This window comes from Babylonia areolata, chromosome 26, assembly GCF_041734735.1.
Source record: "Babylonia areolata isolate BAREFJ2019XMU chromosome 26, ASM4173473v1, whole genome shotgun sequence".
In the NCBI taxonomy this organism is placed as follows: domain Eukaryota; kingdom Metazoa; phylum Mollusca; class Gastropoda; order Neogastropoda; family Buccinidae; genus Babylonia; species Babylonia areolata.
The window spans coordinates 3,545,001-3,570,000 of record NC_134901.1 but is presented as its reverse complement, the minus strand read 5'-3'; the positions used below and the strand labels follow the sequence as shown (position 1 = coordinate 3,570,000).

At 41.3% G+C, this 25,000-nt stretch overlaps 1 protein-coding gene across 1 annotated transcript in view; it reads left to right on the top strand.

Annotated features, from left to right (window-relative positions):
* Positions 1 to 5,622: 5,622 nt before the first annotated feature.
* LOC143300754 (uncharacterized) overlaps positions 5,623 to 25,000 on the top strand; it is a 105,713-nt gene continuing 86,335 nt past the window's right edge. Inside the window, exons 1-2 of the mRNA XM_076614663.1 lie at positions 5,623 to 5,799; positions 7,216 to 7,415. The gene's annotated coding sequence lies outside the window, so the exon portion shown is untranslated. The remainder of the gene's footprint in view (positions 5,800 to 7,215; positions 7,416 to 25,000) is intronic.

The window sequence follows — 25,000 nt, the reverse complement described above, 5'->3', positions numbered from 1 at the left end:
GCGCGCGCGCGCGCATGTGTATGCACACACACACACAAACACACAAACACACACACACACACACACACACACACACACACTTTGCATGCCTGTCTTATAAACCTTGTTCAGGTTTAACTGACATTAAAATTGATTCTGATTCACACACACACACACACACACACACACACACACACACACACACAGATATATATATATATATATATATAGATAGAGAGAGAGAGAGAGAGAGAGAGAGAGAGAGATTAAATAACTTAGTTCAGTTAATGATCAGCAGGAATTTTGGAAACACATGCATATGATAACAAAGGGAAAGACTCACACAAGCATTAGTATATCTGTTGACAATTGGTACACACATTTTAAAGAACTTCTTGATAGAGATGTTGATGAATATGAAGAGTCCTTCGACACAGAAAATGATATGGAATATTTTGATCACCCAATATCTAAACAGGAGGTGTCATTAGCGATAAATAGATTGAATTCCGGATGGTATCTTTGGAGAGGGTTTTTTTTTTCAGAAATGCCGGAAATATTGTAAATGACTTCTTTGTAAAGTTTTTCAATGCACTTTTTGATAGAGGAGTATTTCCTGATGAATGGACAGAAACAATTATTTTACCACTGTTTAAGAAAGCGGCAGTGAATGATCCAAGTAACTATAGGGGTATATCATTATGTGATATTAGTAGTAAGCTATATAGTTCCATAATGAATTGTAGATTACAGGAATGGGTTCAACAAAACAATATCACTGGTGAATAGCAAGCGGGCTTCAAGAAAGGGTATTCTACTGTCGATCAAATGTTTACACTTTTAGCAATAATACAGAAGCAGTTCTCTTTGAATCGTAAATTGTACGTAGCCTTCATCGAGTTTGAAAAAGCATTTGATTCAGTCTCAAGAAATATATTGTGGCCAATACTTCAAAGGAATGGAATTAAAGGTGAGATGTATCGATGCATCAAGAGTATGTATGATAATGTGAAAGCTAGGGTTAGATGTGGTGTAGATTTTACTGATTACATCATATGTACAAGAGGTGTTAAGCAAGGAGATGCGGGCAGCCCTATCCTCTTTTCACTATTCGTTAATGTATTAGCAACAGGAATATTTGAAAATGGAAGACATGGTATAACATTATCGCCAGATGTTATTGAACTATTCATATTGTTATTAGCAGACGATATTGCCGTGTTATCAGAAACTCCTGTTGGACTCCAGATTCAGTTGAACAGTCTGTGTACTGCTGCAGCTAGGTATCAACCTAAGATTAATATGGAAAAAAAGTAATATCGTCGTATTTAGAAGAGCTGGGGTTTTAGCGGCAAGAGAGAATTGGTTCCTTGATGGCGAGAAAATGGCAATCGTTAACTGTTACAAGTATCTAGGTATCTACTTTTCCACTCGTCTTAGTTTTGTAGCAGCTTGTACTGATCTTGCAAGTAGAGCGAAAAATGTGCTGTTGTACATCCTTTAGCGACTGTATATGCTCAATAATAACTCTCTTGAAGTACTTTTGAAGATTTTTTATGCCCAAGTGCAGCCCATTGCATAAAATGGAGCTGAATTTTGGGGCTTACAGAGTGCTGTGATACATGTTGAAAAGGTACATTTATATGCTTTAAAGAAATTTTTAGGTGTCCATATAAAAATTCCCAGTGATTTAGTGTATGGAGAGACAGGTCGTTTTCCAATTTTCATTAATGCATGTGTCCAATGTATGAGATACTGGTTCAAAGTATTACGTATGAACGAAAACCGATTACCGCTCAAAGCATATAAGATGTTGAATTTAGATTCGCGTGATAAAAATACATGGGTCTCAGATATTCGTAAGGTACTGTTTCAGAATGGATTTGGGTTTGTGTGGCTAAATTAAGGCGTGGAAAATGTCAAATTATTTTTAGTTGAATTCCGTCAAAGACAGATGGCAACAATGGAATGAACACATTCAAGAAAGTGATAGATTTGTGTGGTACATAATGGTTAAAACTTCAAATAAAAATTTTAATGTGCAACCTATCTTTCTTTAGATATTGACAGACATGTTAAGAATTATATGACGAGGTTCAGATTTGGAATATCAGATATAGCAGTACATCGCCACCAATATGATACAGTGTCTGATAATACATCGAGGTGCCCATTATGTGGAAATGCAACAGATGATGAAATACATACCATGTTCCTCTGCCCTGCTCTTAATGATCTGCGTCATGAGTATATTCCTGTGAAATTCCACTCAAACCCAAGTGTGTTTTCGTTTGACTTTACTGATGACAACTCACAACAAAACCACGCTGAAGAATTTGTGTATTTACTTGTATAAAGCCTTTGATCAAGAGGCGAGATCATATTCTGAGTTAAGAAATGCGGAACGACTAAATATTGCTCATTTATCAAACTTTTTTTTTTGGGGGGGGGGGGGGGGGGAGGGGGGAGGGGGGGTTTATGGATGAGATGTGTACTATGTAATTATGTTATGTATGGTATTCATATGTGTGCATATGTGCCTATGGGTATATAAGTGTGTGGATGCGTGTTTATATACGCATATACGTATGTGTGTATATGTGTGTATACATATCATGTATATTAACAGTGCATGCTGTTATTATTAGTTTCATACCTTTGTATCCCCCTTCAGGATGGGCCATGGCCTAAACTGAATAAATTTCATTTCGTTTCGTTTGTTTCGTTTCGTCTCGTCTCTGTGTGTGTCTGTGTCTGTGTGTCTGTCTCTGTCTCTGTCTCTCTCTCTCCCTCTCAAAACGATCAGTCTCACAACTGTCCAAAGAAATGTATTATATAAAGACGAACGTCTGTTATATAAAACGCAACTATAATGTACACGAAACAAAAGTTCAAAACAACCAACAGATCAATACGACTGGGGTTTTTTGTTTTTTTTTGTGGTTGTTTTTTTGTTGTTGTTTTTTCCGTATTTCCTGGTGTGTTTGTTTCTCCGGTCACAACTTATTGCATTATTGTTTTCTCATTGGTTGTCACGGTTGTTTTGTTGTTGTTGTTGTTGTTGCTGTTGTTGTTGATATCGTTTTATGGTTAGTTTTCTCTTAACATTCACTGCACACACCACCACCACCACCACCAACAACGCCACAACGCAGCACATCACATCACATCACAACACATCACATCACATCACAACACATCACATCACATCACATCACATCACATCACAACACAACACACACACACACACACACACACACACACACACGCACGCACGCACGCACGCACGTACGCTCGCACATCACATCACAACACAACACAACACAACACAACACAACACACACACACACACACACACACACACAAACGCGCGCGCGCTCGCCCGCGCACACACACACACAGATCACTACACACAACACAACACACACACAGATCACTACACACACACACACACACACACACACACACACACACACACACACATTCCAACATCACATGCACACAGAATGTGCTTTTCGGAGACAATGGGCAGCACAGCTATGGGTTGTTCGGTACGAAATCAGCAGGTCGACAGCAGTGATATGTCATGGGCACATGGTTAGTGTGCTTCCAAACTGGTACCATATGGTTTTGAGAGCGAGTGTGCACGTGTGTGTGATGGTGGTGGTGGTGGTGGGTTGGAGGGACGGGGGGTGGAGGGGGGGAGTGTGTGTGTGTGTGTGTGTGTAGTGATGTGTATGTAGAAGATGAAGGAGGAGGAGGGGAAAATAAAGAAAGCAAGAAAAGAGAAAAAGAAGGAAATATTTGGAAGGGTGGAGTAGAGGAGGGTGGTGAGAGGAGGGTGGTGAGAGGAGGGTGGAGTAGAGGAGGGTGGTGAGAGGAGGGTGTTGAAAGGAGGGTGGAGTAGAGGAGGGTGGTGAGAGGAGGGTGGAGTAGAGGACGGTGGAGTAGAGGAGGGTGATGAGAGGAGGGTGGAGTAGAGGAGAGTGGAGTAGAGGAGGGTGGAGTAGAGGAGGGTGGTGAGAGGAGGGTGGAGTAGAGGAGGGTGGTGAGAGGAGGGTGGAGTAGAGGAGGGTGGTGAGAGGAGGGTGGAGTAGATGAGGGTGGAGTAGAGGAGGGCGGAGTAGAGGAGGGTGGTGAGAGGAGGGTGGAGTAGAGGAGGGTGGTGTAGAAGAGGGTGATGAGAGGAGGGTGGAGTAGAGGAGGGTGGTGAGAGGAGGGTGGAGTAGAGGAGGGTGGAGTAGAGGAGGGTGGTGAGAGGAGGGTGGTGAGAGGAAAGAAAGGCAAAACAGAGGATGCTACGTAAACCCTACTAACCTGCCCCCCCCCCCCCCCCCACTCTCCCCCTATCCCACCACCCATTTTTCTCCCCCTTCTAAGTTCCTCCACCCCCTCCCCACACTTTCCCTCCACCACCACACCACCAACCCCTCCTCCCCCCCCCCTCTCATCACCCCTTCGCCCTATAACACCCCCACTACTGCACGCCCTACTTCTTTTGAGTACGCTTTGCATCCCTTCCTTCCTTCCTCCCTCCCTCCTACACACACACACACACACACACACACACACATTTCTGCCTCCCCCCCACCCCACCCCCGGCCCCATTCTCTACCACCACTTCCTCACTTCTTACACCCCTCCCTTCTCGTCACTTTCCCCAAATCTGATGACGTGAAAGGAGTAGATACGTCACCGAACTCCACTACAAAAAAGAAAAAAAAAACAAAAAAACCCTGACCCACCACTATCACCACCACTTGCAGCATAAAAATGAAGGACATCGACTCCAAATCGGGAAACCTAGCACAAGAATAGGGTCAAGCCGCCTATATAGCAGCAGCAGCAGCAGCAGCAGCAGAAGCAACCCATGTCCCAGAATAGTCTCCTAGAATAACCCACCACGGATTTTTTTTTTTTTTTTTTAACACTCGAGAGCAAAAAACAAAACTAAAACAAAAAGTGGAAGAAAATAAGATATCAAGCCCCTTGAGCACACAGACACACACACGCACACCGCGGCATGCGACAACGCTGCCTGCGACAGAATATAGACTTCGACAAGCAGCAGCAACAGCAACAGCAGCTAAACGTGTGTGTGTTGGGGGGGGGGGGTGCGGGGGAGGGGGGAGTGAAATAAATAAAATACAAAAAAAAAAAAGAAAAAAAAACAAAAAAACCACGGCAGGCATGCAGACGAACTAACCCAACTGTAGAGCGAGCGAGGCCGTTTGTGCGTGTGCGTGTGTGGAGAATTCGCGTCGTCGCAACAAGTCGTCATCGGATGACAACCCCCACCACCCACCCCCATCCGCAACCCTTCGGCACCCACCCACACTCTCTCTGCACAGACGCCAGCAGGCCGAGAGATGACGTCAAGGGAGAGCTATTTCTGTGCCGTCCGTGCGCGCGCCGTAGGTGATCGGTCGTAGGAAGAGATCGATCGCTTCTCTCCACCCTCCCTCCCTTCCCCTCCTTTCCTTCCCCCCCTCCCATCCACATCCTCTTTCTTCTCTTTTCCCCCCTTTTACTATAGACTCGGCGTGTAGTGAGTGAGAGCCGGCTTGGCTGCTTCGCACACACGCACACGCACATACACGCGCGCACGCACACACACAGCACTTCCGCACAATACCAGGCATGGGGGTTTTCTGCTGCGAGCATCCCAGCTATATACCAGATGGAGGCAGAGAAGAGTGAGAGAGTTAGCGCCGGGTGAGCCAATGGAACGAGTTGGCTTGTCTTTTGGAGTCGCATGGATTCGGAGAGTTGAGCGAGTGAAAAACTGTGGATCGCTTGTGGTGCATGGAGTTGTAGCAGGTTGGTTGGAGTTTGTTTGGGGGGCTATTGTTGTTGTTTCTAATACTGTTCTCTCTTGTTTTCCTGAATCAGCAGAACTGAATTGTTGGTGTATGTTTTGATAGTTCTTTTTTAACAGTTTACTTTATTTCTCTCCTGTTTTCTGACCGATTCAAAAGAAAGTAACTTCAAGAGGATTGGAGATAAACGACGCATTTAAAGTGTGGGAGAAAAAAAAACATGATGTTTACATAAGTGCATTTTTCCCCCGACAGAACACGTGTTGGAGCACGTGTGATCACGAGAAGAAAAAAAAGGCTCACAAATATATATCACTGGAGAGAGAGAGAGAGAGAGAGAGAGAATTTTGCTTTTTTTAAACTTGACCTACATATCATGTAACGTGATGAACATAGTAACTATGATTTATGTCTTGCTTTTTGTCGAAAGATGAAAAACAAACTTCTTGTGTCGACGTACACGTAATGTGATGTGAAAGCGGAGATGAACGTGTATAAATAACTATGATTTATGTCTACTTTTGTTTTCAACGGAAAAAGAAACTAGTGGATCAAGTTGACCTATACATAACTAATATGACGTAATGGAAACGATAGAAAAATAATTCATAACCATAATTTATAATTACCAGGTAGTTCCAAGTTCATTTCGATCAATAATCATCATCAAGTGTCTGGAAGTTTTACGCCAGTGACTTTATTCATCTTTTTTTGCTGTGGTCATGGTCTTTTGTTTTGTTTGTTTGAGTGTTGTTTTTGTTGATGATGATGTTGTCGCTGTTGGTATACTTGGTTGATGTTTTTTGGGGGGTTTTATATATATATAACTCGACTGGTTTTGCACAGCAGCGCTTTCAGACTGCTTAGCGTTAAGAATTTTCCTAAGTCTTCGCTCCTTCCATTCATGGACAAAGGGGAAGACCCTCTCGAACACTTTATCGGTAGATAAGCGTCTTGTCTATTCCGAACATCCTCCCATGTCACTGGTGTTACTAGAACTACCGGGACTACAAGTGCTTCTGCTTCTGCTGCTGGTGCTTTCTATATTCTTTATCATCTTCGTATGTTACCGCTGCTAGTTAGTACTACTACTACTGCTGCTGCTGTTGTTGTTGGTTGTTGTTGTTGCTGCTGCTGCTGTTGTTGTTGTTGCTGCTGCTGCTGCTGTTGATGTTGCTATTTCTACTGTTACTACTACTACTGCTGCTGCTGCTTCTGCTGTTGACGCTGCTATTTCTGCTGGTGCTGCTGCTGCTACTACTACTACTACAACGAACAGCCTTTACGGTCGTCGTCGTAGTAGTAGTAGCAGCAGCAGTAGCAATAGTAGTAGTAGCAGCAGCGGTTGTCTATTATTCAGATAGTTTTCTTCGACTTTTTTTTTTTTTTTTACTTTTTGTTGTTGTTGTTGTTGTAGGTACCACGTGCGACTATTCACATCACGGAACAAGAGCGCGAGGAATATCAGCAGTGTGTGTGAGTGTGTGTGTGTGTGTAAACGACAACATAGTGGTGTGTCTACCTTAATGGTTCGTCTTGCAACGAAGTGAGGGATTACAATTATACCTACACAGACAACTACCACAGAGGAGTGTCCAACTTGTCGTTGGTTTGTAGGTAAGTGGTGTTGATTTCTTTTTTTTCTTTTTTAGATTTTCGTGTCGGGTGTGTGTGTGTGTGTGTGTGTGTGTGTGTGAATAGACAAGTAGTCTAACGGGATTGGTTGTCTGGTCGTCTGTTTTGTCGTTTGGTTGGTCTTTCTATCTGTATGTTTGTCTACCTCTGTCTCGCTCCCCCCCCCCCTCTCTCTCTCCCCGGCCCCCGCCCCCAACCCCCACTCCTCCTATTCCTCTATCTCTCATTCTCTCTCTTGCTGTATGTCTGTCTGTCTTGTAGCATCTGTTGATCTCTCTGTTTCACACACACACACACACACACACACACACACACACACACACACACACACACACACAGCGTTTTACTCCAGTAGACGTTTCACACATAGTGTAAGGGTTTGCTGACGGAAGGCCACAACAAGGTCAAAGAATATTCAGAGACGATTGTCGCTTGGACGCCTATCACTCTGAACATTGGACCGACCACAAAAACACAAAACCAAAGAAAGAAAAAAGCATGACCGCATCGAAAGCTTCCACTCACAACCAAGAACGCAAACAGCTAGACTCACATTCATGACGCTCATAATTCTTGACATGTTTTCGTCTAAAAATGAGTTGTTGTCACGATTCGCCTAGCAGGCTTGATGTGCACGCTCCGTTCCTTTTTTTACTTATTAATCTTTTAATTAACCAAGTTTTTATTGTGAATGGCGTCAACTTCTCTGCCATGACCTGGACAACACCGTGGTATCTTTTTCTTCGACTTATGGCCATGGATAACAGAAATACGTTAGAATTTCTTTGGTCTCTCTCTCTTCTCTGTGTCATGGCAAGATCGCCAACCACTGTGAGTGATCTCTTCGCACGGCCTGCCAGTGTCAATGTGTCGTTTTGTCAGTTCCCGTGCACTCTTCCAGCACAAGTGCACCCACACGACACCAACAAACACAGTGTTTATTCCGTGGCTTACTCTCGCACACAACTCATGGATTATCAAAACCAGTGTTCATTTTCTATGACACTGACCAGCGCCTCCCCAGTTTCTGCCTCCCTGCCATCATGGACTTGGGCTCTCTGCACCACACTGTGCCGGCGCCTGCAGGGACTAGGGATTCATTCCCGCTGCCTGCCCTGTCTCAGGAAACCTGCCAGGAAGAAGCTTCCTCACAGAGGAGGTCGTAGGAAGCAGGGCATGAACATTCCTGTTTGGATTTCCAGCCGTACCCCGCCCACCGATAATAACTGTAAGTCTGTTTCATCTCTCTCACTCAATCATTCTCGGAAATGTAACCTTTCTAATCTGATCAAGATCGACGCCACTATTTCCGCCCAAGAACATTCCAATTTTTTTAAGATAAGATGTCTTAACACCCAGTGGTGCAGAAACAAAACAGATGCAGTGTGTGACTTGATAACCGAGGGAAACTATGATCTTGTGTTTTTAACTGAGACATGGCTTAGACCTACCAGTGATGAAAGTGATATTGTTAACTTTGAAATCTGTTCCTAGATACTGGTGTAGGTGGTGGACTTGCTGTTTTGTTTAGGGACAGTTTTTCTTGCAAGCAACATACAAGTTTCTACTCAAGACCTTGATTTAAGTCCTTTGAAGTGTTTGAAACTCGACTGTGCTACGAGAACCAGCATGCGACATTCCTCACAGTCTTTAGACCACCACCAAACAAAAAGAACAAACTTTCGAGCAAACTGTTCAAAGATGAATTTTGTGATTTGCTGGATTGTTTTATCTCATGTGATAACAATTTTATTGTTGGTGATTTTGATTTTGATTTTGATTCATCTTCTGATGCAAATGTTGCAAATGTTGCTTCTCTTTAAAAAAAAAACAAAAAAAACAACTTGAAAACCATTGTTTACAACAGCTTGTTAATGTTGCCACCCAACATTAGACTGGGTCATAACAAACAGTGAGAACAGTGTGACAGATCTTCTTGTTGTTGACAAAATCATCTCTCACCACTCTGTGATATCATCTAATCTTAAGCTCATAAAGCCTGTAAAGATAAAGAAAAATGTTTACTCACGCAATTACAGATCTTTAAATGTTAATCTTTTAAAAGCTGATGTTTCGGAAGTATTTGCCACCAGTCTGTACACCAGTGACCTGACTCCTGTGGAAAGAGGTTATTTTCCGTCTTCGGCCCAATAACTTGGAATTCTCTGCCTATTGCTCTCAGACAAACAACTCATATATCTACCTTTAAAGTAAATCTTAAAACTTATCTCTTTAAAAAATACTTGTCATAACTCAAATAGTGCTGTTGCCCCAGGCCCATGGCAATGTGAGTGTGTGTGATGGGAGAGTAGAGAGAATGGGAGTGGGTAGATGGATGGTGGTGGTGTGGTTCGAAAGGGAGAATGACCCGATTTTTACCCTTTTACCTTTCCTATCCAAAATTTTATTTTACAATTTTTACAAAAACTGTGGCATGCAGATTACAATTATGTTCCTTTTTACATGTATGTATTTTAAGTGAAAATTGCTGTCATCTCAGCCGTTTAATCGTGTGTGTGTGTGTGTGCGTGGGTGTTAGTGTGAGTGTTGGAGTGTAACAGTTGTAGTTTTGATAGTATGTTACTTTGTGAGTTTTATGCATTGTTTTTTTTTGTGTGTGTGTGTGTGTGTTTTTTTAAATAATATTAATGATTCTGCTTTTATGTTTCTACTACTTTTTATATGCTTTCTTGTTTCACTTTAGGTACTCGATTGTAAAGCGCTTAGAGCTTGCTTATGTTTGTATTATAGCGCTATATAAAAATAAAATATTATTATTATTATTAAAAATCACCACAAGTATGGACAGCTGTGTAAAAAAATAAATAAATAAATTTAAAAAAAAGGAAAAAAAAAGAAGAAATTTAAAAAAACATTAAATTAATAAACATTCACGAATTAATGCTTTAAATACTTGTCATTCGCGAACGTATAGGTGCTTTTACAAACCCGAAAACTCAAGATAGTTTACGTTCACTCGAAGTGAAGATGATTTACATTCACGTACACTCAAGACTCTTCACACTCCCAACACTCTACAGACAATTTACATTCACCAACACTCAAAACACTTTACATTTAAAAATACTCCAGATACTTAACACTCGCGAAAATTCAATAAACCTTGTTCATTAACACCCAAAATAATTAGCATCCACGAACACACATGGTACCTCACATTCACGTACACTTCAAGACAACACTTCACATTCACGTACACTTCAAGACAACACTTCACATTCACGAACACTCAAGGTACCTCACATTCACGTACACTTCAAGACAACACTTCACATTCACGAACACTTCAAGACAACACTTCACATTCACGAACACTTCAAGACAACACTTCACATTCACGAACACTCAAGGTACCTCACATTCACAAACACTTCAAGACAACACTTCACATTCACGAACACTTCAAGACAACACTTCACATTCACGAACACTTCAAGACAACACTTCTCATTCACGAACACTCAAGGTACCTCACATTCACGTACACTTCAAGACAACACTTCACATTCACGAACACTTCAAGACAACACTTCACATTCACGAACACTCGAGGTACCTCACATTCACGTACACTTCAAGACAACACTTCACATTCACGAACACTTCAAGACAACACTTCACATTCACGAACACTTCAAGACAACACTTCACATTCACGAACACTCAAGGTACCTCACATTCACGTACACTTCAAGACAACACTTCACATTCACGAACACTTCAAGACAACACTTCACATTCACGAACACTTCAAGACAACACTTCTCATTCACGAACACTCAAGGTACCTCACATTCACGTACACTTCAAGACAACACTTCACATTCACGAACACTTCAAGACAACACTTCACATTCACGAACACTCAAGGTACCTCACATTCACGTACACTTCAAGACAACACTTCACATTCACGAACACTTCAAGACAACACTTCACATTCACGAACACTTCAAGACAACACTTCTCATTCACGAACACTCAAGGTACCTCACATTCACAAACACTTCAAGACAACACTTCACATTCACGAACACTTCAAGACAACACTTCACATTCACGAACACTTCAAGACAACACTTCTCATTCACGAACACTCAAGGTACCTCACATTCACGTACACTTCAAGACAACACTTCACATTCACGAACACTTCAAGACAACACTTCACATTCACGAACACTCAAGGTACCTCACATTCACGTACACTTCAAGACAACACTTCACATTCACGAACACTTCAAGACAACACTTCACATTCACGAACACTTCAAGACAACACTTCTCATTCACGAACACTCAAGGTACCTCACATTCACGTACACTTCAAGACAACACTTCACATTCACGAACACTTCAAGACAACACTTCTCATTCACGAACACTCAAGGTACCTCACATTCACGAACACTTCAAGACAACACTTCTCATTCACGAACACTTAAGACACTTTGCATTCACGAACACTCAATACGCCTTTTTTCTTCTTGTTCGTTTGATTTTTTTTTTTTTTTTTTAAGGTGCCTATATCACTTGATCTCTCTGTATCTCGGTAACACACACACACACACACACACACGCACACACACAGCGTTTTACTCCAGTAGACATTTAATAAACTGTCCTTGGGACAGTTTTTGTTGGACTGAACACCAGAAGCGACATCCATGGGTTTTCATTGTGAACCCTAATTCGTGGAGTTACCAGTCTGGTTTGTCGTCGTGGTGGTTACACGCGATCACTGAGATACAAAGAGAGAGAGAGTGAGAGAGATGTGTACATAGACAATTGAAGGAATATTTAGAACATGATATATTTACGCAGCAGAAGACGTCATGTAAGGTCAGAAAGATGACGTAAAAATAACATTACGTCACCTGTTATAAGTCTAGTCTGTGACCAAGTTGCCGGGTGGCAGCGAAGATTCTTCTTTAAAAAAAAAAAAAAAAAAAAGGTGTTGGTTTTCAACTTTGTTTTATTTATTTTAAATATGCGCACACACACACACACGCACACACACACACACACACACATATATATATATATATATATATATATATATATACATATGTATCCTTCCGTTATGCACCCACACCCACACCCAATACGATATCTGTACAAAAGTATCAAACTACAACTCTATAAACACACTGACTTCAGTTCAGTCAACGGAACCGTCACTCAAGTCGATAAATTGTCGCCGCAGAAAGTAACTGTGTTCCACGGCGACATTGTACCCCCTGGTGTTGTCGCGTTGTTCGCTGTCGTCATTGTCAAATCGAACGCCGCGCGCGCGGATGTGAATGACAAGTCACGGGACCGGAAAGAAACTGACAGAGGAAGTCATTAACAGCAGGTAGGGCACGCCCAACTGTTGTCAATTCTCCGCGGAGCCGCTCAAACCCCGCACCCAACCCACACCCCATCCCCACCACCCCAGAAAGAGAGAGACAGACAGAGTAAAGAAAGGTGGAAGGGAGGAAGGAAGGGAAGAAAGCAAAGACTGTAGGAAGACGGGGTGTGATTTTTTTTTTAAACAGTATTTTTTTTGGAACATGTCACAATACTACACAGATATCGATGAACAGGACAACAAGAAAATCTTATATAAAGTCCTGTCCTGACACATGTACATACTGAATACGTGACGGATGTCATCATAACTAGAAGTTAAGACGTGTTAAGAGTTAAGATGAGTTTTGAACAAAACTAAGCTGAGATACAAATAAAGTGAAAGAAAATGAATGATAAACGTGTGGTGGAGAAAGAAGTCAATAGAGAGAGAAAGAGAGGTATCAACGCTATGGCACAAGTACAGCAAGACAGTCCAACTGAACGTGGCCAACAAACAAAGCGGCGAAGGCCGACCGTCCCGCGAAAAAAAAAAAGAAGAAGAAGAAAAAAAAGCAATCACACCATCATGTATTCATTTCGTGAGCTGGCAAGTGAAAGGGCAGCACTTTTTCAGGCACATGCACTTACATATGCATACAGACAGGATATTTTTCATCGTTAAAAACCTTTGAAATTAATGCATGCAAACACATGTGGGTATAATTATGTATACGTTCACACACATGCCCATCCACACACACACACACACACACACACACACACACACACACACACACACACACACACACACATATATATATATATATATATATATATATTTACATATACATACATATATATATATATACTTATATGTACATTTACATGCACACACATATACACATACATACATACATACATACATACATACATACATATATATATATATATATATATATATATATATATATATATATATATACTTTTTAAAAAAGAAAAAAAAAAGAGTAAATTGTCTGAATTAGGGATCAGATCTTTCGCTTTGATTAATAAGTTTGTGAACAGTTTCAAAGATGCTGACATTTATCTCAAGACGAAAGGAGGTGTTGCCAAATACTAAGTTATGTACAGTGATATGTTCTTGTGGGAGATTATGAAGTGTTTGTTCTATGTATGTTGTGGTTCGGGCAGTGCAATAGAAAATGCTCAGCTGTCTCTTGTGGAAAGCTGCTAGCAGAGGATGGATAATTCCTTACATGTCTATTATAGAGATCGGAGTTAAATTTGCTCATACCAAGTCTCAGACGACAGTGGATAATTTGTTCTTTCCTTTTACCCAGATAATAATATGGTGGGACTGTAGTGTCTGTAGAGGAAAGGTAGCGTTTCAGTTGACTGAGAGACTGGGTCTGTTGAACAGAAAGAGGAAGGGTGTTCCAAATAGCCGTGGCTGGTAAATGTCAGTGTGGTGTGGAGGGACGATTCGTTCAAAAGGTCTTCGCCTGTGGTATGGGTTTACTGTTGACACGAGAGGGGGCAATAAATGGGTAAGGCACTGAGGACAAATATTATTGATAATTCTAAAGAACATTATTATTTTATGTCTACGACGCCTTTCTTTTAATGAACAGAATCCTGATTCTGCGAGCAATTTATCGTGACCAGTGCCACGAACGGAACCAGTGATAATACGCAGAGCGTCTAAGTGTAAGTCTTCCAACATTTTACATTGGTACTGTGCGCAGTTGTCCCAGATTGTATCATCATAGTCAAAGATTGGGACGATGAAGGATCTATGCATAGTTTCCAGAGCCCCCTGACCAGCTTGTACTTAAATGAACGAAGACAGTTGATCAGTAATCCAGCCTTACTAACGATACTATCTATGTGGTCACCCCACCTACAATAGCTTTGCAGAATGACCCCTAGGTGCTTGTGTTGATTGTGTTGTAAGCTCACATTTCCAAAAGTTAAGTCGTAGCATACTACGTTTCCCCGGAATACATTTAGTAGTTCTGTTTTAGATTCATTAAATTTAACTTTCCATGTATTTGCCCAAACGTCTGTTCTATTTAAGTCAGCTTGCAGAGTCTCTTTTCTCGTGACAGGGCTTCTCATTGCAAGAGACATGCTCGTGTCGTCAGCAAATAATTCGACATCAGGACTAATACTACAGACTATGTCATTGATATACACTAGAAATAACAGTGGACCAAGAACAGATCCTTGTGGTACACCCTGTGGAAGTTTTAACTTAACTGACTGTGCACCTTTGATTAGAACTGACTGGTACCTGTCTGAGAGATAATCTCGAAACCAAACCAAGACTTTGCCTCTGATACCAGCAGCTTCCAGTTTAAGTAAAAGGCCACTGTGCCACACACGATCGAAAGCTTTAGATATATCAAAAAATATTGACTGAACAGGAATACTTTTATCGTAGTTATTTACTAAGTTGTCATAGATAATAAGAAGTTGGTTGATTGTCGAGTCACCATGAATAAACCCTGACTGTGCTTCCGAAATCAGGTTGTTGGATGTGAGAAAGTTATAAACATATTTGTGCACACATCTTTCAAAGACTTTTCCTACACAACTTAAAAGGGAGATCGGCCGACAATTGGTACTTTCATCTTTGGTTCCTTTTTTATGAACTGGTGTAACATTAGCTGTTTTCCAAAGCTGTGGAAATTTGCCTTCGTCCAAGCATCGATTAAAGAATGTGCTGAGTGGAGCAAACATAACATCAGCTGAAGCAACTAATAATTTGTTATGAATTTGGTCAAGGCCAGACGCCTTTTTTGTATCAAGATTATCAATACTGGTTTTCACTTCAAGAGCTGTCAGTGTTATTTCTTCTATCTGTGTCGATTCATTGTATACTAAGTGTGGAAGAGGATCGTCTGTATCTACTTGTTTACACTGGTCTATAAAAAAAAAATCCTTAAATATGTTTGCTTTATCTAGATTGGAGTAGTACGTTTTACTGTCCACGGCAAGTGGCGGTATATTATCAGAATCTGTACCTTTTTTGTTCATAAACTGCCTATTTTCCACCACTCTCTGTCTAAACTGATCAGGATCTAACACTTTGTCACTTAGCTCATTGTAATCTAACTTCCTTTTCCGTACCTTATCCACTACTTCCTTTCCCGTACCTTATCCACTACTTCATTTCTCACATTCCGGAAACTTTCCCAGTCACCCTGTTCGTTCGTTCTCTTGGCTTTTCTATGGAGTTTATTTCTTTTCTTAATTATTCTTTTTAATTCGTTATTGAACCAAGGAGCATCTTTGGGGCGTAGTGTTACAACTTTACCTGGCATGCACTGTTTTGCTGCTAACAAAAATCTTTCGGTAGAATGTTCACAAGCATCATCTACTGTGTTATTCAAATATTTCGTTCCAGTTTTCGTTCCTTTATAATTCACAGATTTGTTACGGTCTAGCTTATCATAACTAAAGATTGTTCTCTGGAAAGTACTGTGCTTGTGTACAAGAGGTTTTAAAATTACACATGGAACACTGTGGTCACTACAAAATGGAGGCAATACTTCAGTGGATTTCATCATGTCCGGACTTTGAGTAACAATTAGATCTATGCATGTCCTAGAAGTGTCTGTGATTCTGGTAGGGGAATTTACTACTTGTTTAAGTTGACAATGGTTTAAGATATTTGTTAGATCCTTAGTTGGGTTAGTTTGTACATCTGCATTGAAGTCTCCTAGAATGATAAATTTTACCATTGTTCAGTCAACTTTTCCTAATACTATCATTTATTAAATTCCAGTAATCCACATTTGCATTAGGGGGACGATAGAATGATCCAACAAGTAAGCTCTCTTGGTCAAGCTTGGTCTCCATCCATACTCCTTCAAGAGTATCAACATACAGGTGAGGTCGAGGTTTAAGATACAAGTAATCTTTTACATATATGGCAACCCCACCATGTGGGTCATTGGGTCTGTCTAGATGGACAGGGGGGTTGGAAGGTCTGTAAGTGTTGGGATTCATTAGTATCTATTGGTGATAACCAGTTTTCGGATGACACTCCGTCTCGAATAAATCTATCTTATTTTTTAAACAACGTGCATTCACATGTGTGACACAGAGTTCCCCAAGTTTTCAGGACCAGGGTTGCTTTCTATATCACCAGACATCATGAGTAAAGTTTTGTGAAAATCAGAATTTGTCTGGTTCTTGTTGTTATCAGGCGGAGCAGATGGTTCATAACATTTTTCTTGGTTTGTATTTTGTACAAACATGTCAACATTGAAATGCATAGCAAGGAAAAATAACATAATAGATAAAGCCAAGTGTTCATTTCTGGTAGCATAAACTAAAAGAAAAAAAATGGGGGGTTGGGATTTTTAAAAAATCTTTTAAAGTAGAATGAAAAGTAAGGAAGGAAGGTGAGAGGGAAGAAGAATGAGAGAGAGAGAGAGAGAGAGAGAGAGAGATTTAAAAAAAATTTTTTTTAAACGAAAAATACAGGAAGAAAGAAAGAGAGGGGCGAATCAACGAAGGATAAAGAAAAACCACAGAGAGAGAGAGAAGTTCACAAGCTAAACTCAGCACGATTTCCATGTGTGCATGGACCAATGTTGTTGAGAGAGAGAGGGGGGGGGAGGGGGGGGGGAGTCTTCTGAGGAGGAGAACTGGGCTCACACACACACACACACACACACACACACACACACACACACACACACACACACACACACACAAACACACACACACAAACACAAACACAGAGAGAGAGAGAGAGAGAGAGAGAGGCAAACGAAGAAAATAAAACGCGACAAAAGAAAAAAAGATTGTTGTATATGTATACTGGGAATATATATATATATGACGCAATCAGCTGGATTAGGCTCTCTGGGCAGCCGAACTTTAGGAGGATCTTCACAGACCACGGCGGTTCACCGTGTCGAAGGCCTTAGTCAGGTCTACAAAGACCATGTGGAGCTCCTTGTTCTGCTCACGGCACTTCTCTTGCATCTGGCGTACGGCAAACACCATGTCACATGTTCCCCTGCCTGAGCGGAAGCCGCACTGTGCTTCAGGGATGACTGTGTTGGAGACATGGTCCACCAGTCTGTTCAGTATGATGCGGGCAAAGATCTTGCCGGCGATGCAGAGGAGAGAGATTCCACGGTATGGCATGCAGGCGAGAGTACAGGAAAATACTGACATGTCGGATCTGTTCCCTGTGGTAAATGGAGTGAAGCAGGGCTGCATCCTGGCACTCACACTGTTCTCCATTCTCTTCTCTGCCATGCTGTTTGACGCCTTCTAAGATTGTGACCAGGGCATGTACATGCAGTTTCGCACATATGGCAAACTTTTCAACTTGCGGCGACTCCATGCCAGGTCCAGGGTGTTTGAGGCACTCTTGAGAGAGTTCCTCTTCGCTGATGACTGCGCGCTTGCTACACACACCCATGAGGACATGCAGTTCATTATGGACAGATTCTCAACCTCCTGCAGGCGCTTTGGACTCACCATCAGCCTCAGCAAGACCGAGTCCATGTACCAACCAGCTAGCTCACAGAACGCCAGTGCCTCCCCCCCCCTGCAATCAAGATCAATGACAGAGATAAAGTCAGTCAACAAGTTTTGCTTCCTGGGCAGTACCCTATGCAACAACGGAGCCCTTGATGCAGAAGTGACGCTGCACATCGCCAAGGCCAGCTCCGCCTTTGGCAGACTCAACAACAGGCTGTGGAACAACAAAGGCATCAGGCTCAGCACCAAGATGAAAACCTACAGAGCTGTTGTGCTGACCACCTTGTGTACTGCTGTGAAACATGGACGACGTATCGCCCTCACATTCAACAACTTGAGCAGTTTCACCAGAGATGCCTATGAAAGATCCTCGGCATAAATTGGCAACACAGGGTCTCCAACCTCCAGGTCCTAGAGAGGAGCGGCCTACCCAGCATCGAAAGCCTGCTGATTCAGTGCCAGGTACGCTGGACAGGACACGTTGTCCGCATGACAGACAGCAGGATCCCGAAGATGCTTTTGTATGGCCAGCTGAAGGAAGGCCACCGTGAACTTATGACCCTGCAAGCGCTTCAAGGACACCTTGAAGACAAACCTCAAAGCCTGTGACGTAGTCATCGCTTCCTGGGAAACTGATGCCCTTGACCGCTCTCGCTGGAGGATGCTGTGCTCTAGTGGCATAAAGACGTTTGAAAACAAGAGAACGCTGGCCATTAAGGAGAAGCGTGAGCGAAGGAAGCAGGGCTCAACTTCTGGAGACGTTTTCCCTTGCAACACCTGTGGGAAGTGCTGCGCATCCAAAATCGGCCTCTTCTCCCATATGAGGACACACACAGACAGATAAGTCTGTCTGCCTACTCATCCGTCGGACCGACGGGAGACACCATCATATATATATATATATATATAGAGAGAGAGAGAGAGAGAGAGAGAGAGAGATTAAAACAAGAACAATATCCCCCTTCCCCCCCCCCCCAACCCCCCCCGGCTTCCTCCCCCCCAAAAAACAAAACAAACAAAACAAACAAACAAAAAAAACACCCAACACATAGGTAGATAGATAGATAGATAGATAAACACATCGAAATAGCCCGTTTTATATACAGCATATTATTCACAGAATATCAGTCACCAAAAAGAAGAAGAAAGGAATGAAGGAAGAAAAAAAGAAAGAAAAAGAAGAAGCCGGCCGGCTACTCCCCCTCACCACCCCCTCCCTACGCCCAATCTCCTTCCACCCCACCCTCCTCCCACCCGCCCACACCCATATCAACACCCCTTTCCACCATCCCGCAAAGAAACCGTTTCGCATTCGAATCGATCGATAATCCACCACCACCACCACCACCACGAGCATCACAGCGACAGCAACGCAAGAGCCACACACGCGCGCGCGCTTTCGTGTGCGCGTGTGTGTATGTGTGTGCTTGCGTGCGTGTCTGTGTATAAATTTGTTAAAAACAAAAAAAAAAAGGGGGGGGGGGGAGTGGGTAGAGGAATCCAATCATCCCCTCTTTCCCCTTCCACACCCGATCGGAGCGCGTAATCTCTCTCTCTCCCTCTCTCTCTCTCTCTCTCACGTCTCTGCCTTCCCAGTGTGACGATGACGTAGCAAGCGTCGAACGTGCGTCATTCCAAGCGATGTGACCTCATTGGCGGACGGAAAGAGGACCCCGAGTGACCTCTCGCTGTCGCAAACGGCGACGGATTGGGAATGGCGGGGAGAGTTTTGGGTGTGGGGGAGGAGGAGGTTAGGGGGTGGGGGGGGGGAGGAGCTGGAAGGGTAGGGTGGGCTGGACGGGTCGATGGGCGTGTGGGTGGGGGATAAGGGAGGGGTGGGTGAGCGGTAGTAGTAGTAGGATGACATTGTAAATCGCTGGGAGCTAACTCGGTGTGATTGTGTACTCTATAGCTTTCTGTACTACTACTGCTACTGTTACTGCTGCTGCTCTTTCTTCTTCTTCTTCTTTTACGCTGTTCTTATTCCCTTGGCAGATTGCTTCTCTCTCTCTCTCTCTCTCTCTCTCTCTCTCTCGACACACACACACACACACACACACACACACACACAAATATATATTTTTATATGTCGTTCGTGCGGTTCGTTCCGTCGTGGTGTTTTGTTTTGTTTTCTCTGTGTGTGTGTGTGTGTGTGTGTGTGTGTGTGTGAAGGTGGGGAAAGGGGTGATGGCTTATAGCGGGGGCGGGGAGAGGTGGGGTGCGTGTGTGTGGGGTTCTGAATATATGTGTCCCCCGAAATAGGCAATGCACGTGCGCACGTGCCATGGTCCTTCCGAATCTGGCTCGATTGACGTGTTTCGCCTGTCTTGTGCGTGTTTTTTGTTTGTTTGTTTGTTTGTTTGTTTGTTTCTTTTAGGTTTATGTTGTTGTTGCCTCTGTGTGTGTGTGTGTGTGTGTGTGTGTGTGTGTGTGCACTCTTGTGGATGCCGGTGGTAAAGGGACGGAGTGGTTGTGAAGAGAGAGAGAGGGGTGGGAGGTGTGACAGAGGAGGTTGGGGAGGGTGTGGGTGGGGGTGGGCGACGGGGTGAGGATGGGGTTTTTTTGGTGTTTTTTTTTTATCAATCAGTTTTGTGGTTTGACAATAACGTTGCTGATGTGTAGGATAGTGCGGTGTGTGTGTGTGTGTGTGTGTGTGTGTGTGTGTGTGTGTGTGTGTGTTCTAGTGACTATCTTGCTGTTTGTCTGTCTTTCTTCCTTTTCCTTAAAACAAAGTATAAGAAAGAAAGAAATACGAAAATTACAAATGGTGGTTTTGAAAGCTTATTCTTGGCATCACGTTACGTTTTATGGAATTCTGTACTATCCTCTTTTTTTTCTTTTTTTTTCTTCTTTTTTTTTGTTGTTGCTTGTTTGATCCTTATCCTCCTCCTCCTCCTCCTCCTTCTTCTAATCTTAATTCTATATTTCTTCATTCCGGGCTATGTTTTTATTTCTTTCAATACTGAACTATGACTACGAATGAATCAAGGTGTCAAAAGCTTAGCTTTCGGGATGGAGTTTTCTGGACTTCGACTGAATATTGCTTTTCGTCAGTATTATTATCTATTTCTTCTTTCTTTCTTTCTTTCCTTTGTTTCCTTTCTGTCTGTCTGTCTGTCTGTCTGCCTCTCTCTCTTGCTTCCTTTTATGAAGAAGAAACAATAGATACAGATGTGATGAAAGCTCAACACTTAAATGCTGCTTTACGTACTGAGTGTTGTTTTGTGGGTTTTTTCCTTCTTCTTCTAAAACATTCTTCTTATTCATTTTCTCTTTTATTTTTCCACCCTTTCTTTATTGCCTTCTTTTGTTCTTTCTTTTCATATAGCTGTAGTTTTCCGTTCTGTGTTTCTTTTTTCATTGTTCAAACAGTATTTTATTTGGAACATGTCACAATACAATACAGATATAGATAAACAGGACAACACGAAAATCTTATATATAAAGTCCTGCCCTGATACATGTACATACTGAATATGTGACGGATGTCATCATAACTAGAACTGTGTAGAAGTTAAGACGTGGTCATACATGAGTTTTGAAACAGAACTAAGTTGAGACGTAAATAAAGTGAAAGAAAATGAATGATAAACGTGTGGTGGAGAAAGAAGTCAATAGAGAGAGAAAGAGAGGTATCAACACTAGGGCACAAGTACAGCAAGACAGTCCGACTGAACTTGGCCGACAAACAAAGCGGCGAAGGCACACCATCATGAATTCATATCGTGAGTTGGCAAATGAAAAGAGCGGTACTCTTTCAGGCACATGCACTTGCATAATATAAGCATACAGACAGACTGTTACTCATCGTCAAAAACCCTTTGAATTAAATGCATGCAAACATATATGTGTACATGTATACACACACATACACACACACACATTCTTTGTTTATTTCCTCTATATTTTTTTTTCTTCTTCTTCTTCTTCTTTTCATCATTGTTGGCCATACTAGCAGTTTGTCATGTCACGCTTGTATGGGTCTCCGCTGAACGTACGTCATTCTTCTTCTTCTTTTTTTTTCTTTTTTTTTACTTTGGGTTGTTGTTTTTTTTCCTAACTCTTACATTTTCCCATTCTGTTTTTCGTTTGTTCTTTTTTTCTTTTTGTTTTCCATTTCTTCCCTTTCTTCTGTCTTTCCTTCGTTCTTTTTTTTTTTCTTTTCTTTTTTCTTTCTAATCTGTGTTGGTCTGACTAGCAGCTCGTCATGCTTGCATGGGTCCCAGCTGAACGACTGTATCTATTCTTTTCCTGTCTGTCTCTTTCTTTTTAAACTCTTACTTTTCACACTCTGTTTTTTGTTTGTGGAGGAAGGAGGAGGAATTTTGTTTAATGTCCCGTCACACATATCGGTGGGGGGGGGTTGTTGTTGTTTGTTTGTTTGTTTTGTATGTATTGTTGTTGTTTGTTTGTTTGTTTTGTGTGTATTGTTGTTGTTTGTTTTGTGTGTATTGTTGTTGTTTGTTTGTCTGTTTGTTTTGTGTGTATTGTTGTTGTTTGTTTGTTTTGTGTGTATTGTTGTTGTTGTTGTTTGTTTGTCTGTTTGTTTTGTGTGTATTGTTGTTGTTGTTTGTTTGTTTTGTGTGTATTGTTGTTGTTGTTTGTTTGTTTTGTGTGTATTGTTGTTGTTGTTTGTTTGTTTGTTTTGTGTGTATTGTTGTTGTTTGTTTGTCTGTTTGTTTTGTGTGTATTGTTGTTGTTGTTTGTTTGTTTTGTGTGTATTGTTGTTGTTGTTTGTTTGTTTTGTGTGTATTGTTGTTGTTGTTTGTTTGTTTTGTGTGTATTGTTGTTGTTGTTTGTTTGTTTGTTTTGTGTGTATTGTTGTTGTTTGTTTGTCTGTTTGTTTTGTGTGTATTGTTGTTGTTGTTTGTTTGTTTTGTGTGTATTGTTGTTGTTGTTTGTTTGTTTTGTGTGTATTGTTGTTCTTGTTTGTTTGTTTGTTTTGTGTGTATTGTTGTTGTTTGTTTGTTTGTTTTGTGTGTATTGTTGTTGTTATTTGTTTGTTTTGTGTGTATTGTTGTTGTTGTTTGTTTGTTTTGTGTGTATTGTTGTTGTTGTTTGTTTGTTTTGTGTGTATTGTTGTTGTTGTTTGTTTGTTTGTTTTGTGTGTATTGTTGTTGTTTGTTTGTTTGTTTTGTGTGTATTGTTGTTGTTGTTTGTTTGTTTTGTGTGTATTGTTGTTGTTGTTTGTTTGTTTTGTGTGTATTGTTGTTGTTGTTTGTTTGTTTTGTGTGTATTGTTGTTGTTGTTTGTTTGTTTTGTGTGTATTGTTGTTGTTGTTGTTTGTTTGTCTGTTTGTTTTGTGTGTATTGTTGTTGTTTGTTTGTTTTGTGTGTATTGTTGTTGTTTGTTTGTTTGTTTTGTGTGTATTGTTGTTGTTTGTTTGTCTGTTTGTTTTGTGTGTATTGTTGTTATTGTTGTTTGTTTTGTGTGTATTGTTGTTGTTGTTGTTTGTTTGTGTGTATTGTTGTTGTTGTTTGTTTGTTTGTTTTGTGTGTCTTGTTGTTGATGTTGTTGTTTGTTTGTTTTGTGTGTATTGTTGTTGTTGTTGTTGTTTGTTTGTTTTGTGTGTATTGTTGTTGTTGTTGTTGTTTGTTTGTTTTGTGTGTATTGTTGTTGTTGTTTGTTTGTTTTGTGTGTATTGTTGTTGTTGTTTGTTTGTTTGTTTTGTGTGTATTGTTGTTGTTGTTTGTTTGTTTTGTGTGTATTGTTGTTGTTTGTTTGTTTTGTGTGTATTGTTGTTGTTTGTTTGTTTGTTTTGTGTGTATTGTTGTTGTTTGTTTGTTTGTTTGTTTTGTGTGTATTGTTGTTGTTTGTTTGTTTGTTTTGTGTGTATTGTTGTTGTTTGTTTGTTTGTTTGTTTTGTGTGTATTGTTGTTGTTTGTTTGTTTGTTTTGTGTGTATTGTTGTTGTTTGTTTGTTTGTTTGTTTTGTGTGTATTGTTGTTGTTTGTTTGTTTGTTTTGTGTGTATTGTTGTTGTTGTTTGTTTGTTTGTTTTGTGTGTATTGTTGTTGTTGTTTGTTTGTTTTGTGTGTATTGTTGTTGTTGTTGTTTGTTTGTTTTGTGTGTATTGTTGTTGTTGTTTGTTTGTTTTGTGTGTATTGTTGTTGTTGTTTTTTGTTTTGTGTGTATTGTTGTTGTTGTTGTTGTTTGTTTTGTGTGTATTGTTGTTGTTGTTTATTTGTTTGTTTTGTGTATTAGTGTTGTTGCTGCTGTTCCTTTCTTCCCTATTTTACTTTTCTACCTTTCTTTTTCTTTCGTTCACTCATTCTTGTTTTTTCTTTTCTTTTTTTTTTTTCTTTTCTTTTTTTTAAATCTGTGTTGACCACACTGGGAGTTCGTCACGGTAGCGTGGGTCCAAAGTGGACTGAGGTCCAATCAGCCGTGACCAGCAGCGTGACGGTCAACTGGGAGAGAAACAAACAGTCCCCATAGCATGCAGGGTGTGGTGGGAGGGCCGTGTCTGTCTGCATCACAGACGTTGAAGTCCGTGGTCTGTATATAGATACGGTCACGCGTTCAGTCCTTGGCTCATTCACCTGTGTGCTGTCAGTGAGAGCTTTCAGCAGCATTCGCTGCCTGGGCAGCGGGAATTTCCACACTGAGAGTTGTTATGACTGTGCGTTGTGTTGTGTTGTGGTGTGGTGTGGTGTGGTGTAGCCGTGTGGTGTGGTGTGGTGTGGTGTAGCCGTGTGGTGTGGTG